Raw genomic sequence first — 15,036 nt, 5'->3', positions numbered from 1 at the left:
GGGAAGGTTACAAGGTGACCAGGTTGTCCCATGGGTGGCCTCACAGTCTTAACCCCCATTTTCAGATGAGGTAACTGAGGCACAGAGAAGTGAAGTGACTTGCCAAAGTCACACAGCTGACAATTGGTGGAGTTGGGATTTGAACCCATGACCTCTGACTCCAAAACCCGGGCTCTATGGAAGCGGTTGGGGCTGAGGATGAGGTGAATATCAAGGGCTTAGGGATACAGATCTGAGTGTACTTCCCAAGAGCTTAGTACAGTGCTCTGCACACAGTAAGTGCTCAATAAATACGACTGAATGAATGAATGAATGAGTGCTGAGGCAATGCAGGGAGGAGGGAAGATCTCCTGGAGATCCGATTTTTACGAGGATTTCAAAGATGGGGAGAATGTTGATCTGTCAGATATGAAGGGCGAAGGTGGTTCAGGTCAGAAGGAGGACGTGGACAAAGGGATGGTAGTGGGATAGATAATGATAATAATAACTGTGAAATTTAAGCACTTACTTGAGATAGAGGTACAGAGAGTAGGTTTGCATTAGAGTAGTGGTTTTTTTTATAATATTTGTTTAGCACTTCTTGTCTGGCATTATACTAAATGCAGGGGGTAGATCAATCAATCAGTCGTATTTATTGAGCACTTGCTGTGTGCAGAGCACTGTATTAAGCGCTTGGGAAGTACAAATTGGCAACATATAGAGACGGTCCCTACCCAACAGTGGGCTCACAGTAGATACAAGTTAATCAAATTGGACAGAGTCCATGTCACACATGGAGCGCCCAGACTTAGCCCCCTATTTTACAGATGTGGTAATTAAAGCACAGAGGAGTTAAATGATTTACCGAAAGTCACACAACAAACTCCCATGTCCCTATTCTAACCATTAGACCATGCTGCTTCTCTGTGTGTGCAGGCTGGGTTGTAGTAGGAGATCAGCAGCAAGGTAAGATAGGAGGGAGAGAGCTGATTAAATGCATCAGGGGCTATGGAAGGAGTTTCTCTGATGCAGAGTTGAATGGGCAGCCATTTCCTGCTACTTGTTTTGTTGTCTGCCTCCCCTTTTAGACTGTGAGCCGATGTTGGGTAGGGATTGTCTGTATCTGGCGTTGAATTGTACTTTCCAAGTGCTTGGTACTGTGCTCTGCACACAATAAATACTATTGAATGAATGAATGAATGGAGGCTTTAGAGGAGTGGGAAGATATGGACTGAATGTTTTCTTCAGAAAAATGATCCAATCAACAAAGTGCCGTAAGACTGGAGATGGGCAAGACAAAAAGCAGGCAGGGCAGCAAGGAGATTGCAGGAGTCAACATGGAATAGAATCAGAGTGGTATCAGTTTGAAGAGGAAAGAGTGGATTATAGACATGTTATGAAGGTAGAACGGACAGGATAAGAACATACAAGTGGAGTGCAAGAGATAAAGGTCACGGGCTTCTGATAGAGTGAGAATGGTGATGCTGTCTACTGTCATGGGGTGTTCAGTGTGGCTCAGTGGAAAGAACATGGGCTTTGGAGTCAGAGGCCATTGGTTCAAATCCAGGCTCTGCCACTTGTCAGCTGTGTGACTTTGGGCAAGTCACTTAACTTCTCTGTGCCTGTTACCTCATCTGTAAAATGGGGATTGACTGTGGGACAACCTGATCACTTTGTAAACTCCCCAGTGCTTAGAACAGTGCTTTGCACATAGTAAGCGCTTAATAAATGCCATTATTATTATTATTACAGGGCTTGGGAGGGAAGATGAGCAGTTCTGATTTGGACATTATGAGTTTGAGGTATTCTGCCGACACCTAAGGAGGTGTCCTGAAGGCAGGAGAAAATGTGAGGCTAAATCAAGACTGGAATGGTAGATTTGGGCGTCACCTTCGTAGGGAGGGTAGTTGAAGCTGTGGGAGTGAATGAGTTCTCCAAGAGCCTGGGTAATAATAATGATAATGTTGGTATTTGTTAAGCGCTTACTATGTGCCAAGCACTGTTCTAAGCGCTGGGGTAGATACAAGATCATCAGGTCGCCCCCTCGGGGCTCACAGTCTTCATCCCCATTTTACAGATGAGGGAACTGATCCCAGAGAAGTTACGTGGCTTGCACAAGATCACATGGCTGACAAGTGGCAGAGGCAGGATTAGAACCCATGACCTCTGGCTCCCCAGCCCGTGCTCTTTCCACTGAGCCATGTTGGGTGTAGAGGGAACTGAGCTTTGAAGGACCTCCACAGCTACAGGGTGAGAGGCAGAGAAGAAGCCAGCAAAAGAGAAGGAGAGAAGACTGTAACCTCCTCTAGACTGTTGTTGGCAGGGAATGTGTGCATTTATTGTTGTATTGTACTCTCCAAAGTGCTTAGTAGAGTGCTTTGCACACAGTAAGTGCTCAAAAAATATGATTGAATGAATAAATGGTAGAAGGAGCAACTAGGCAGGTGGAGGACAATGGTTCCAGGAGAAGGTGGTAATCCAGAATGTCCAAGGCCTTTTGATTTGGCAAGAAGGAGGTCATTGGCGACCTTAGGGCTGTTTCCTTGGAGTCAAAGGGGTGAGGGAGGGGAAGCCAGATTGCAGAAGGTCAGTCAGACAGTTGGAGGAGAGGAAGTGGAGGCAATGGATGAGTACAACTCACTCAAGGAGTTGGGATAGGAGTGGTAGGAGTTAGATGGAGTGATAACAGGTGGTTGCTATGGGATGATGGAAAGCATTTTTTTTTAGGATGTAAAAGCACTGAGCCCCCATTTTTTCCCCTCCTCCTCCCCATCACCCCCCTGTGCCCTACCTCCTTCGCCTCCCCACAGCGCTTGTATATATTTGTACAGATTTAGTACTCTATTTTACTTGTAAATATTTACTATTCTATTTTGTTAATGATGTGCATATAGCTGTAATTCCATTTATTCTGATGATTTTGACACCTGTGTACTGGTTTTGATTTGTTGTCTGTCTCCCCCTTCTAGACTGTAAGCCCGTTGTTGGGTAGGGATTTTCTTTATCTGTTGCCGAATTGTACTTTCCAAGCGCTTAGTACAGTGCTTTGCACACAGTAAGGGCTCAATAAATACGACTGAATGAATAAATATCCTAAGCACTTAGAATAAGTACAATACAATGGACACAGAAGTGATCCCTGCCCTTGAGGGTCTTACCATCTATTGGAAGAGTTTACGGTCTAGTAAGGGAGACAAGGATTAAAATAAATTACAGACAGGGGAACTAGCAAAGGTTAAGGATATGTATGCAAGTGCCGTGGGGCTGATAGTGGTTTAACTATAAAAGTGCTTGGGGGTACAAACCTAAGTGCTTAGATAATGCAGAAAGGAGGTCAAATAGTTTGACAAAATTACATCTTAAATTAGAGCTTAGTTAGGGAAGGCTTCCTGGAGGAGATAAAATTTTAATAGGGCTTTGAAAATAGGAACCCTTCCCCAGTTAATACATCCGAGTCATGTCAAACCAAAAGAAACACCTCCCTCTAGTACAAGGGAGGTGTCTAAGTAGATGAATTACCAGTGTAGAAGTTCTTTCTGTTCAACTCTTCCACCACCTCCCAATAATAATAATGATGGCATTTGTTAAGTGCTTACTGTATGCAAAGCACTGTTGTAAGTGTGGGGAGGATACAAGGTGATCAGGTTGTCCCACGTGGGGCTCACAGTCTTAATTCCTATTTTACAGATGAGGTAACTGAGGCACAGAGAAGTTAACGCCACACAGCTGACAAGTGGTGGAGCTGGGATTTGAACCAGTGACCTCTTACTCCCAAGCCTGTGTCCTTTCCTCTGAGCCACGCTGCTTCTCTTGAAATGCACCTGTCTGGCCCCAGAGCAACAGGGAGAAGAAAAGATTCAGGCTTTGGCCTAGAACCTGAGAGGAGAAAAATTATCACACTTTTCCAGACACTCTGAAACCCCTAGTGGGCTCAGGAACTGCCTAAGCCAGGCACAAATGAGGAATATTTGCCCCAGTCAATCAACAGTATTCATCGAGAGCTTACTGACTGCAGAGCACTGTACTAAGCGCTTAGGAGAGTACAATACAACAGAATTAATAGACATGTTCCCTGCTTATAAGCTTACAGTCTCAAAGGAGGGGCAGATACTAATATGAAGTCGAATAGAGGTGCAACAGATGTGTGGTCGTAGGGCCCAACTGGAAATGAAACCTTCATCTTTTCCAGGGCATGCCATCAACCCTCTCAAGCTGTGGGCCCTAAACCAAAATGGTTTGTCCTTCCACAATCCCAGTGCTCTGCCTTACCACCCAGGAGTTGGAGCCCTTGATCTCTGATCAATCAATCAATCAATCAATCATATTTATTGAGTGCTTACTTTGTGCAGAGCACTGTACTAAGCACTTGGGACGTACAAGTTGGCAACATATAGAGACAGTCCCTACCCAACAGTGGGCTCACAGTCTAAAAGATAACCACTCTGATAACCATTCAGACAGAATAGTAAAAAAAAAATAACTTAGAAATGCTTTATTTCTATTTATTCTGATGACTTGACACCTGTCCACGTGTTTTGTTTTGTTGTCTGTCTCCCCCTTCTAGACTGTGAGCCCTTTTGTTGGGTAGGGACCATCTCTATATGTTGACAACTTGTACTTCCCAGGCGTTTAGTACAGTGCTCTGCACACAGTAAGCGCTCAATAAATACGATTGAATGAATGAATGGATATTTCATTCAAATGGGTTTTCATCCTGATGGATTTGAACTACTTCCTGCTATGTCCTTGTTCTTCCTCCTGCTTCCACTATTTGTTAATATTTTTTTTTCTGCCTCCCTCATTAAACAGTAAACTCCATGTGGTTAGGGAAAGTGTATATCACTTAACACTTGTGTCATTCCCTGCCAAAAACTTAGGACAATGACTCACACTTAATGAGCATAGTAAATATTATCAACTGACCCTATTCTTTGGCCAATTTTAAGGAGCACCCTGGATGGTTATAGAATTTAGTCAAAACAAACCTGTGTTTGACCCATGTGGCAAATTGTAAAATAGCATAATGATAATGATATTTAAGTGCTTACTATGTGCCAAGCACTGTACTAAACTCTGGGATAGATATAAGATAGATTCCATATGAGGCTCACAATCTAAGTCAGTATTGAATCCCTATTTGGCACCTGAGGAAACTGATGCACTGCGAAGATAATTGATTCGCCCAAGGTCACACAGCAGGTAAGTGGCAGATCAGAGATTAAAACCCAGGTCGTCTGAATCGCAGGCCTGGGCATTTTCCACTAGTTCACATTCCTCAGAAACCACTTCCACCCCATCTCTCTCATTCCTCACTTCAAGAACTTGCCTGAACTGAGCTGTCTATTTCAATTTCAGAAGAGGAATGTCAACCTGACATATGAAAAGGGAATCGTAGGGCTTTGTAAAATTTCCTCCTTTGAAAATATAATTCCTTCAGCTAAAATCCTTCTATTTGAAGGAGTGAAAAGAAATGCAGATAAACAATTTCCTCTTTTAAAAAGGAATCAGTAATATTGTTGCTCTGAACTAAGCTGGATTCTACAAAATAAACCATGCTCTTGTGATTTATTATTTTTTCCTTGTTAATGAAGGACAATAAGGTCAACAAACAACAATGCCATGTTTGCAGTCCAAATATGAAAAAATCAAGACGTAGCACGCATCCTTTTAATGGGATTTTTTTTAACTTTAATCTTATTTCAGAATTGAACATCAAAAGTCTAAATGTGCACTCTGCCTTTCTCTCTAATTTTCCACGGCATTGTTAGAACTGTCCCGCAGGTCAACAGGAAAATATTTTTTTAACAAGCGTTTTCCTTTAAGCTTTGACACAATGAAGATATATTTGCATTTCAAGAGGTGGGTGTTGTGTGTGGATTATTTACATACAGGACACTTATGCCCATGATGGCTAGGCACCCGGGCAATCATGTCTTGTCTTATGCTGTCGAGTCATCTCCTCCCCTTAGCGACTCCATAGACACATCTCTTCCAGAACACCCCACTTCCATCTGCAGTCATTCTGGTAAAAATATGGAAGTGATTTGATTTACCAACGCCTTCTTCCGCACAGTCAACTCGAGTCTCTTCCCGCAAGTCTTTCCCATGTCACTGCTGCCCAGCACAAGTGAGTTTTGACTCTTAGCCGATCACCTTTCACTCACTAGCCACTGCCCAAGGTAGGAGTGGAATGGGTATGCCTCTGCTTGACTCTCCCTCCTGTACCTGAGACTGTTACAGTACTGGAAACTCTCCAGGTGCAATCCTGAAAGGGTGGAGGGGATGGGAATGCAAAATCACCTCTGTGAGATTTATCACATAACAACTGAAGAGGTGAGAAATGAAGAAATGTGATTTTCCCTCATTCATTTTTCACTCTGTGATCATTTGCGCAGTAATAGGCTCAGATAGTTTTTCAGAAAGGTGTTAATCGCATTTACTGTGGGCAATGCACAGTACTTAGCACTTGGGAGAGTACAGTAGAGCCGAGTCAGCAGACACATTCAGGTTTCAGGGAACAGAGAAATGGGGTTATTTGAATATAAGAATCACACTCTTGTACATTTAATGGGTGTCTCTTTTAATTTTTCTGCCTCTGTGGATCAGTAATTTTGTAATTCCTTCAGTAAGGTTACCGTTTCCAGGAAGAGTTATCAGATCAGCCGTGAGGTTGGGACAGACTTGATTAGTGATCCCAAGAAACCACCCTTCCGATTCATTGATTTTTTTTTTTTCCCCAGTTCCTGGACCTTGTGAATTCAAGGGGAGAGAAGATGAATTTTCTGCCTGAGGCTATATTGTGTGGAGGAGAAGTGATTTTTAGGAAGGGTTGGAAGGAGGAGAGAGTTGTGATCTGTCAGATTTAAGTCGTTTGTATTCATTCATTCAATCCCTTGTATTTTTGAGCACTTATTGCAGCATGGCTCAGTGGAAAGAGCCCGGGCTTTGGAATCAGAGGTCATGGGTTCAAATCCCAGCTCTGCCAATTGTCAGCTGTGTGACTTTGGGCAAGTCACTTAACTTCTCTGTGCCTCAGTTACCTCATCTGTAAAATGGTGGATTGAGACTGTGAGTCCCCCGTGGGATAACTTGATCACCTTGTTACCTTCACAGTGGTTAGAACAGTGCTTTGCATATAGTAAGCACTTAATAAATGCTATTATTATTATTATTATTATTATTATTACTGTGTCTGGAACACTGTACTAAGTGCTTGGAAAGTATAATTCAGCAATAGAGCCAATCCCTGCCCACACAGGGTTTACAGTCTAGAAGAGGGGAGACAGACATAGAAACAAGTAAAGAGGCATCAATATTAATAAATGGAATTATAGATAGTTACATATATGTAAAGCATATGGAAGAAGCAGCGTGGTTCAGCAGAAAGGGCACAGGCTTGGGAGTCAGAGGTCATGGGTTCTAATCCTTGCTCTGCCACACATCTGCTGTGTGACCTTGGGCAAGTTACTTAACTTCTCTGAGCCTCAGTTACCTCATCTGTAAAATGGGATTAAGACTGTGAGCCCCACGTGGGACAACCTGATGACCGTGAATTCCCCCCAGTGATTAGAACAGTGCTTTGCATATAGTAAGCACTTAAATGCCATCATTATTATTATATACACTTAAATGCTTTGGGGAGGAGAGGCGGAAGGGCAGAGGGAGAGAGTCAAGGTGATGTGGAAGGGAGGGGGAGCTGAGAAATGTCAACTGCTTAGTACAATGCTGTGCACATAGTAAGTGCTCAATAAATACCGTTGACTTAAGGGAGAGGAAGTTCCAAGTTTAAATACCATAAAAAGTAGATTAAATTGCAGTAAAGAGAGTACATTTCTGTTAGAGAAGCAGAATATATCAGTAGTAGATCAGCAAGATTAGGGGAGAGTTGACTGAGTGCCTTAAAGACTGTGGTAAGGAGTTTCTGATTTAGGTGGAATTAGGGGGAAGAAAAGAAGGGTCAGAATGTCTTATATTCTACAGATATAGGCTTGTGCTGGGCAGTTTTGTCAACCGCTTAGTACAATGCTGTGCACATAGTGCTCAGTAAATACCATTGATTTAAGGGAAAGGAAGTTCCAAGTTTAAATACCATAAAAAGTAGATTAAATTGTAGTAAAGAGAGTACATTTCTGTTAGAGAAGCAGAACATATCAGTAGTAGATCAGCAAGATTAGGGGAGGTTGATTGAGTGCCTTAAAGACTGTGGTTAGGAGTTTCTGATTTAGGTGGAATTAGAGGGAAGAAGAGAAGGGTCAGAATGGATTATATTCTACAGATACAGACTTGTTCTGGGCAGTTTCCATACCAATATGTAGGAAGTGCAAAGGAGGAAGAGAAGATGGAAGGGAGTTGACTTATTGGGTACCTATTGAATGCAGCACTTGAGAGACTGCAAGAGAAGTAGGAAACAGTCTCAAGTCCTCTGAGTCCAAAGCCCGGGGTCTTTCCACTGAGCCATGCTGCTTCTCCCCATGTGGGACATGGGCTATGGGGTAGAAGAATGAGAAACAGCATGGACTAGTGGAAAGAGCAAAGGACTGGGAGTCAGAGGACCTGGGTTCTAATCCTGGCTCTACCACTTGTCCGCTGTGTGACTTTGAACAAGTCACTTAATTTCTCTGTGCCTCAGTTACCTCACCTGCAAAATGGGAGTTTAATAATAATAAAGGCATTTATTAAGCGCTATGTGCAAAGCACTGTTCTAAGTGCTGGGGAGATCTGCCACTTGTCAGCTGTGTGACTTTGGGCAAGTCACTTCACTTCTCTGGGCCTCAGTTACCTCATCTGGAAAATGGGGATTAAGACTGTGAGCCCCACGTGGGACAACCTGATGACCTTGTAACCTCCCCAGTGCTTAGAACAGTGCTTTGCACATAGTAAGCGCTGCTTAATTGCCTTTATTATTATTATTATTTAACCAACATTTTACAGGTGAGGTAAGTGAGGCACAGAGAAATTAAGTGACTTGTTCAAAGTCACACAGCTGACAAGGGGTAGAGCCAGGATGAGAACCCAGGTCCTCTGACTCCCAGTCCTTTTCTCTTTCTACTAGTCCATGCTGTTTCTCATTCTTCTAAATGAGGAGCCCTACAGTGATTTTCCTTAGTAAAGGGTTTGGGAGTAAGAGGTCTTAGGTTCTAATCCCGGCTCCGCCACATGTCTGCTGTGTGACCCTGGGTGAGTCACTTAACTTCTCTGAACCTCAGCTACCTCATCTGTAAAATGGGGATTGACTATGAGCCCCATGTGGGACAACCTGATCACCTTGAATACCTCCAGCACTTAGAACAGTGCCTCGCACATAGTAAGTGCTTAACAAATGCCATCATCGTCAACAACCACTGACTAAAGTAAGACCCCCATTCGCATCACAGTCTTTTCCCGACTCACCCACTAATCACCTTGTGGAGCCGAGGTGATGGACTGGAAGAAAGGATAAGAAACACGGGGTTGGGATCCTGGACCACATAAGTACTAGTCTAAGGAAGTTCCCATAACGATGACCTGCTTTGCCCTGCACCAGGAAATGCACCGCAGAAAATGTCAGGCCAAAAGTAGGAAACTGTTTTGATACCTATTTTGGGCAGGAAACCTGTCTACCCACTGTGTTATATTGTCCTCTCCCAAGTGCTTAGTAGAGTGCTCTGCACACAGAAAGCACTCTGTAAATTTGATTTTTAGATTCAAATAGTAACTGAAACCTGTATTAAATACTGCAAGAATCAGCCAATGTGGTTTATAGAATATTTTCCATGGGAGTTAATTCCATTGGGAAACGAATACGCAGTATTAATCCAGGAAATCACTAAAGTGTAGGCTCCACTTTTAAATTCCCTGAACAGCCCAGGGTAGGAATTTGTTCATGAACTTCAATTGAGGAACTTTTTGCCGAATTCTGCTTAGGGTTTGAATCACTCTGGCTCCACCTCTCTGATTCATTTTTCACAGTCTCTGAGAGCTTTGCTCTCACCAGGGGACTACAGAGAAATGATTATTAGCAGGAGTTTGCTATGAGAAAATTGCATTGAGCCATATGGGCTTTCCAGATTTCATGTATTACAAATGGGGACTTTAGCAGGGTCCAGGGAAATAAACTCCCCATACCCACAGTGAAGTCTATTTGAGACATTCAAGGAGTTGGATCAGGATGATATTGATGTCAGTGTTTTCCTTTTTAGAGGTTTTCATCAGATTATTTTCCAGGATATCTGTGAGTAGAATCTAAATGAAGAATGGAAGTTTATTTGGTTGGGTTTCTAGAAAGTCTTGTACAAAAATATTTTTTAAGGAGTTAACATATTGTTAGGATGAAATAGCCTTAATTTTAATGAATAAAAATACTATAACTAATCTAACTACATTAGTTATTCACTATACATCAATCAGTGGTATTCAGTGCTTCCTGTGTATGTAGTCATGAAGCAACTGCTTGGGAAACTACAGTATAACCGAGTTGGTAGATGTGGTATATGTTGCCAATTTGTACTTCCCAAGCGCTTAGTACAGTGCTCTGCACATAGTAAGCGCTCAATAAATACAATTGATGATGTGATGCCTGTCCACAAAGAACTTACAGTCTACATGGAATGACAGGCATTAAAATAGATTAGGATTGATGAAATAGTGTATAAGAATATTGATGTAAGTTCTGTGGGGCTTGGGTGACTTTATGGTATTAATGGTATTTATGGAATGCTTTCTGTATGCAGAGTTATGGAGTGCTTTCCGTGTGCCGAGCACAATACCAAGCTCCTGGAAAAGTACAACAGAATTATTAGATGTGATGCCTGTCTACAAGGAGCTTACAGTCTACAGGGAGAGGAATTAAAATGTGGGGATCAGGGAAATGGAGTATAAGAATATTTAAGTATTGTGGGGCTGCGGTGAGACTCAAAGTGTTTAAGGGACACACAGTCAAGTTAATCGTTGATGCAGAGGTGAGGGGATGTAGGGGAATTAAATGGCTTAGTCTGGGAAAGGCTCTTAGAGAAGATGATTTTAGAGTGGTTTGGAAGGAGAGTGACTGATGGACTTTTAGATTTAAAGAAGAGGGAATTTCAAGCACAAAGGAGAACATGGGCACGGAGTCAGTGGCGAAATAGATGAGGTCAAAATAGAGTAGTTAATTTGTATATATATTATGTATATATGTAAATATATATAGTGCTAATTGACTGTTCAGCCTCCAGTACTTACTCCACTAATTAAATCTTTTGCTAGGGCCATTTTGTTCCTCTGATAGTTTTTCCATCTTGTCTTATGCCATCATGTCATCTCTGACCCATAGTGACACCATGGACACATCACTCCCAGAACACCCCACCCTACATCTGCAATCATTCTGGCAAGAGAAGCAGTGTAGCTCAGTGGAAAGAGTGGGGGCTTGGGAGTCCGAGGTCATGGGTTCTAATACCTGCTCTGCCACTTAGCACCTGTGTGACTTTAGGCAAGTCACTTAACTTCTCCGTGCCTCAGTTACCTCTTCTGGAAAATGGAGATTAAGACTGTGAGCCCCATGTGGGACAACCTGATTATCTTGTATCTCCCCTGGTGCTTAGAAAAGTGCTTCCTTCCCTTCCCCACAGCACCTGTATATATGTATATATGTTTGTACATATTTATTACTCTATTTATTTATTTATTTTACCTGTACATATCTATTCTATTTATTTTATTTTGTTAATATGTTTGGTTTTGTTCTCTGTCTCCCCCTTTTAGACTGTGAGCCCACTGTTGGGTAGGGACTGTCTCTATATGTTGCCAACCTGTATTTCCCAAGTGCTTAGTACAGTGCTCTGCACACAGTAAGCGCTCAATAAATACAATTGATTAATTGATTGCTTGGCACATAATAAATGCTTAACAAATACTAAAATTATTATTATTATTATTAGTGTATCCATATAATTTTTTTGGTAAAAATCCAGAAGTGATTTACCATTGTCTTCTCCCGTTGTCTCCACCTCGACTCTGTCCCATGTCGCTGCTGCCCAGCACAGGGGAGTCTTGACTTGTAGCAGATTGTCTTCCACTCAGTAGCCAGTGGCCAAGCTAGGAATGGAATGGGTATGCCTCTGCTTGACTCTCCCTCCATTAGTCGAGACTGGTAGAGGACTGAAAATTCTTTAGGTTTGTCCCTAAGATGGCATGTTTTCTCTCTGAATGATTGTCTATTTGACTCTGTGACTTGATATTGCTGATTGCTTCTGCCAACGTGCAGAGATAATGACATATATATATATATATATAAAATACATAGATTTATTATATTTATTTTAATATATATATTATATGTAATAATATACATTATATATATATTTTTTTTTCTTTCCATTCATCTTAATTTACAGACTTAGATTTATTATGGTTGGAATGGTGTGCAAAGCTGAACAATGTAACATTGTCCTTTGGTTTGAAGATGATGGTAAAACTGCATCAGTGACTACAATTGAGAGGGGAAAATCTTCTGCACACTCTGTCCATGATAATTCAATAATGCACCTTGACAAGACCCTTGCACTGTGGATGCAAACGTCAATGGTTGATAGGCATCTTGATATTTCACCTGCAAAGTCCTCAGTGGCTTGCTCCAATTAATTTAGTGACCCTTCACCCAAATTACTGCCCAGTCCTGTGTAGAGAAGGAGGTAAGAACTGCTAGCACGTAATGCTTCTACTTCAAACATAGTGTTCTGCTCTCTAGGGACTGAATGTTTTCTTGATGCTTTTGAATGATTTTCTAAGGTACTACTTTGTCACAGGATTTTTTGAACACGTGGTAGTATCTGGGAGGAAGGAGGACATAAGAATACAGAAAATGCTTATTATCTGGTACCCATTCAGTTTGGCTGAATGGAGAAGCAGATAGAGAAGTAGCGTGGCTCAGTGGAAAGATCCCGGGCTTTGGAGTCAGAGGTCATGGGTTCAAATCCTACTCCACCAATTGTCAACTGTGTGACTTTGGGCAAGTCACTTAACCTTTCTGTGTAAAATGGGGATTGACTGTGAGCCCCTGGTGGGATAACCTGATCACTCAACACTTAGAACAGTGCTTTGCATAGAGTAAGCACTTAATAAATGCCGTCATTACTATTATTATTGGCTTCAAAATGATCAGTGTAAAGTTTCCATGCATTCATTCAATCATATTTATTGAGCGCTTACTGTGTGCAGAGGACTGTACTAAGCTCTTGGGAAGTACAAGTTGGCAACATATAGAGATGGTCCCTACCCAACAGTGGGCTCACAGTCTAGAAGCAGATCATGAATCCCACATAGATGGCCTCTCAGTGCATATTTTGAACTGTCACCTGCTTCAAATTCCTTAAGCACATGCAAGTACCATTTTGTTCCTAATTAGAAAAGTGGCCTTGGGTTTTGGACACGTTATAGAGGACTCTAAGTTTGAATACCTTGACCTTTATGGCCATTTAAATACGCTCTTTGCCCCACAGTAAATCTCATGAGAAATTCTTATAGGGTATCACTGTTCATTCAAAAAGGTTAGAAAATTATATGGTAATTTCATAAGCATAATGAAAAGCTCGATGAAATATGAGAAACTAGCCGAGTGAGTTCCACTCTTAGATGAGGGTTGACATTTGTCTTCAGGTGAGTATTTTGCTCTAAGCAATTATTTCAGTGGTTTATATTGAAACCAGCTTTGGGGAACAGATATTCAGAGAAAATGATCCCCCCCCACCTTATTTAATAAATATACTCCCATCTCTTATTTCAAAATCTTGTAATAAGATTTTCGTGGCTCAGTAGAAAGAGCACGGACTTGGGAGCCAGAAGTCATGGGTTCAAATACCAGCTCTGCCAATTGTCAGCTGTGTGACTTTGGGCAAGTGACTTAATTTCTCTGTGCCTCATTTCCCTCATCTGTAAAATGAGGATTAAGACAGTGAGCCCCACGTGGGACAACCTGATCACCTTGTATCCTCCCCAGCTCTTAGAACAGTGCTTTGCACATAGTAAGCGCTTAACAAATGCCATCCTTATTATTTTTAGAGAAGCAGCGAGGCTCAGTGGAAAGAGCCCGGGCTTAGGAGTCAGAGGTAATGGGTTCTAATTCTGGCTTCTCCACTTGCCAGCTGTGTGACTTTGGGCAAATCAAATTACTTCACTTCTTGGTGCCTGAGTTCCCTCATCTGTAAAATGGGGATGGAGACTGTGAGCCCCACGTGGGCAACCTGATGACCCTGTATGTACCCCAGAGCTTAGGACAATGCTCAGCACATAGTAAGCACTTAGCAAATACCAACATTATTGTTATCATTATTATTATTTGTGTGAGAATTCACTTTTTTCACAAATTCAAAAAGGATTTCTACCTGCTTGAAAATCTCAATCTAAAAAAAAGTCATAGATGGTGAGTTTTAGAAGTTATTAAAACACTTCACTAGCCGCAGGACTCCCTTACATTTTTGCCCTGAAAATCTTGCTTATTTATTTCCAATTTAATTATTTTTCATGCCTGGTACTCCTGCAGCCGGAGAGTCAATTTTTCATGATGCCAGCTGAAGACATATCTGCATGTTCAGCTTTAATTACCATTTTAGCTCTTAATATAACTTTCCAATTCCACAGTTTTGAACTGACTAAACAAACATGATGATTATAGGTGTGGCTTATAAGTAGTTTCCACAAAATAACCTTTCGAAGCATGGAAATGACTTCAAAATTTTGATTCACAGTCCCCTTCTTCCCATTATTTTTACAAGCTTCCATTTTTATTTCATTTTAAGTGGTTTACTTTCTTACAAAAAATGCTATTCTTTTACCTTTCTGGATTTTTGCTCTCATTGAAGTCTTGCAACTACAGTTGCTGTGACATAGAACTATAAAATGTTCTGAGAAAGGATGTTTAAACATCTACTTTGCTACTTGCCATGAAGGGTTGGAAGCTGCTAATTTTCTTTAATATAAAGATGAGATATACACTTCTATATTTTCTTTTTATACCCCTTAGAATGGAAATATGTCTAATGGTGAAAATCATTTTAAATTAGAAAATAGAAAATTTTGTATTGGATATGTGCATTCAAATGTTAG

The sequence above is a fragment of the Tachyglossus aculeatus genome, chromosome 12 (genome assembly GCF_015852505.1).
Source record: "Tachyglossus aculeatus isolate mTacAcu1 chromosome 12, mTacAcu1.pri, whole genome shotgun sequence".
Lineage (NCBI taxonomy): Eukaryota > Metazoa > Chordata > Mammalia > Monotremata > Tachyglossidae > Tachyglossus > Tachyglossus aculeatus.
The sequence above is the reverse complement of the archived record's forward strand: the minus strand, read 5'-3'. Positions refer to the sequence as shown.